This window comes from Scylla paramamosain, chromosome 29 (genome assembly GCF_035594125.1).
Source record: "Scylla paramamosain isolate STU-SP2022 chromosome 29, ASM3559412v1, whole genome shotgun sequence".
Taxonomy (NCBI): domain Eukaryota; kingdom Metazoa; phylum Arthropoda; class Malacostraca; order Decapoda; family Portunidae; genus Scylla; species Scylla paramamosain.
In genome coordinates, this window is record NC_087179.1 from 5,547,783 (window position 1) to 5,551,655 (window position 3,873).

The 3,873-nt window shown below is 35.4% G+C and overlaps 1 long non-coding RNA gene across 1 annotated transcript; it reads right to left on the reverse strand.

Moving 5' to 3' along the window:
• Positions 1-2,100: 2,100 nt before the first annotated feature.
• LOC135115778 (uncharacterized) lies at positions 2,101-3,668 on the reverse strand. Its single transcript, XR_010276056.1, has 3 exons — positions 3,448-3,668; positions 2,923-3,015; positions 2,101-2,762 (listed from the first exon to the last, which is right to left on the reverse strand). It is a non-coding gene; the product is annotated as an uncharacterized LOC135115778 (long non-coding RNA).
• Between the last annotated feature and the right edge of the window lie 205 nt (positions 3,669-3,873).

Consider the following 3,873-nt stretch of genomic DNA (forward strand, 5'->3'; position numbering starts at 1 on the left):
TCTTAGTGAGACATTTGTATTTATACATCCTGATGCCATATGATCATGTTGTTGAGAGTAAGGATAGGAGTTATTTAAAGTACTCCTATGGTGGGGAGATGTTGGCGCCAGGGGATTGAATGATGTTGACCCCAGAGGTTTGAACTTGGTTCACTCGGTTTGTGAGCAAGAATGGGGTTACCAAGATTATTTGTATTGAGACTTTAAAGGGTGTTGATATTTGATTTATTATATATGAATTTACATTAATTTGGGTAAAAATTATATGTTTGTTCATAGGTCGGTGCACAAATTATATATAAATTTACATAAATTTGGGTAAAAATTATATGCTTGTTCATAGGTCGGTGCACAAATAAGCTGTACCTGACACATCATTGTTGCCTGAGGGTATGCCACGTCGGCAGGCGAAACAGATGTTTGGGTTCACCGCTGTTATTAAACTCAGTACACCAGGAGACTCAAGCTGTTTGATAGCCCCCATGTGTTGCTCCACCTCCCGAGTTATTTTCACCGGTTTCTCCTCCTATGGGAGTTGTGTAGGAGGAACAAATAATAAGAGTGAGTGACAGGCCAGAACCCTGAGGAACACCACTGTTAATAGATTTAGGAGAAGAACAGTGACCGTCTACCACAGCAGCAATAGAACAGTCAGAAAGGACACTTGAGATGAAGTTACAGAGAGGATAGAAACTGTAGGAAGGTAGTTTGGAAATCAAAGCTTTGTGCCAGACTCTATCAAAAGCTTTTGATCTGTCCAAGGCAACAGCAAAAATTTCCCAAAATCTCTAAAAGAGGATGACTAAGACTCAGTAAGGAAGGCCAGAAGATCACCAGTAGAGCGGCCTTGACGGAACCCATACTGGTGATCAGATAGAAGGATGTGAAGTGATAGATGTTTAAGAGTCTTCCTGTTGAGGATAGATTAAAAAACTTTAGATAGGCAGAAAATTAAAGCAATACGACGGTAGTTTCAGGGATTAGAACGGTCACCCTTTTTAGGAACAGGTTGAATGTAGGCATACTTCCAGCAAGAAAGAAAGGTAGGTGTTGACAGACAGAGCTGAAAGAGTTTGACTAGGCAAGGTGCAAGCACGGAGGCACAGTTTCGGAGAACAATAGGAGGGACCCCATCAGGTCCATAAGCCTTCCGAGGGTTTAGGCCAGCGAGGGCATGGAGCTGAAACTGAAAATGCTATGAAATTACGATAAATATCCCAGTGAGGACAATAACAATAAATGCTAGTAAGGGCTAGTAAGGTAAGTGCCTCATCACTTTGTTGGCCAAGTGAAAGAAGTAGAGGAGTCCAGTGTTACTGTGGACTTCTTCAGGAGGGTTGAAAGTGCTAAGCACGAAGTTTTTAACCAACTGTGCTTCAAAAAACCTAACATTGATGACCTCACAGAAGTGTCTAAAAATTAGATCACTAGAAAATTGATTCTGGCAGGGACCTATAAAGGCAGAATCATGATAGAAAACACTTTTCAGGGATTGTATGTTCGTTAAATATTGGCCACCTTTGCCCTATTTATCAATGACCACCTTTGCTCCAACGCATTTTTTACATATGTAAGTCTTTTGTACGCAGGCAGCCTACATATATATATATATATATATATATATATATATATATATATATATATATATATATATATATATATATATATATATATATATATATATATATATATATATATATATATATATATATATATATATATATATATATATATATATATATATATATATATATATATATTTTTTTTTTTTTTTTTTTTTTTACTCAGGTATATGACCTTAATTTGGGGAAACCCTATATTTTGTGCTGGAAGTATGGTTAATAAAAAAACAGTCTTTCATTTCAATTTTATTAGCCTGTAAGTATAAAAATCAAGCATTTTTGGTTACTTTTCTCCCATATGACGGTATATATATATATATATATATATATATATATATATATATATATATATATATATATATATATATATATATATATATATATATATATATATATATATATATATATATATATATATATATATATATACACACCACCAAACATATGAAAATGTTTGATTAGGCTACATACTCTTGTTTAGTTATTGTTACCAAATTAATTAAAGTTTTATGTTTCGTATTCATAATACGTTCAATTTCCCATAGGTGGAGGGCAAAGAACAGCTGGGTCCAGCAGGAGTGGGCATATCAAGCATTTAAGAAGCAGAGCAAGAGGTGGTAACTGGTAATTAATTGATGCAGCTTGCCTTAATTATATCAGTATATCTATCATCTATACATATCCTGTGTAATATCAGGCTTTGTACTGAATTAGGTATATGCTCATTTAGATACAGTTCAGTTTTTTTCTGATTTTTAAAAGAATTAATATGCTATCTTTCCCGCAAATATTTTATTTTATTTTATTTATTTTTTTATTTTTTTATGTAGGAGAGACACTGGCCCAGCGCAACAAAAATCCAATAAAAAATAAAAATAAAAAAAGCCCACTGAGATGCCTGGACAAGGGGTAACTCCTCTCCTACGAGCAGTCCAGTGCCCCTACCGGACTGGCCAGGACTTTGCACCTTTCCTTTAAACCTGCTCTGCAGAGTTGCCCTGGGAATGCCATATTTCGCACATTTTGGATATTTCGAGGTCAGTACGATCTCCTTGGAGGTCAACTAGTGCAGTTGCTACTGCACCCTGAGTGTATTGGAGCCGTTTGACCCCAGGTTTCTTCTTGTAGGTGCGGACCATTCTGAAAAGAAGAGAAAAATCATGTTAGAACAAAAATTTTAATAGTAAAAATATTGTCCATTTTTGCCCCACATATGTGGCCACTTTTGCCCCGAGGTAGAAAATGTATAACCATCTTTTACACACTGAAAGTAGACCTACAACATTGGTTATGTACACACCTGATTAACAGTCCAGTAATGGCTCCAAAGTTGATCACTCTAGTAATGCTGAAGCTGGAACTATGGACCTTAGCATCTACAGGGACTCATTCTCTGAAAAGAACAAGCCCTACTTCATGGCTCACCCAGTTTCAAGTGACACTAGTGGTACATACAAATCTTCTTTTTTTTTTTCGATAGATAGGATAATAAAACATCCAACTACTGTGTGTTTTGTTTAATCCCTCCCTTTATTTTGTTAACAAAAAAATAGAATGTAACACAGCAGATGGCAACTTTTACCCTATATGCCCCATCTTACAATATATATATATATATATATATATATATATATATATATATATATATATATATATATATATATATATATATATATATATATATATATATATATATATATACCCAGCATTGGTTACATATTGAGATGATTCATTCTTTCCCAATTATAACTTAATTTTAGTAGTGTGGAGGCACTTCCCTCACATTATTGTTGATATGTTAGAATATGTAACAACTCTCTCTTACCTGTAGCTGTGTTCCCTGTTAACTTATCCTTTTTTTTTTCTCCTTGATGTCACTGAAGTTGTTTATGACCAGTGATGCTCCTGACAGCGCTACTCATAGCGTTGACCAGCTGTCACTGCGTTCCACGCCTGCTCCTTCATCGCGCCGGTGGGGCAAGGAATGAGTGAACCAACAACATGTCCTACCTCGCCCTCACTGCTGAAACGAGCGTCAGGAGCTCCTTTTTTGGAAATTCCTTTGTGGAATGGCTTATTATTGTTGTTGCTATTAGGCTCGCGATGATATAATGATCGTCATGCACTTTTCTCACTTCATTTTACTACAGATTACTGAATTCTGCATCTCTGTTAATGGAAAGTAGCATTTAACTGGAGTACCTCACAATTTTAAATAATTGCATATATTTAGTCTGTAGACCGTGCAAGG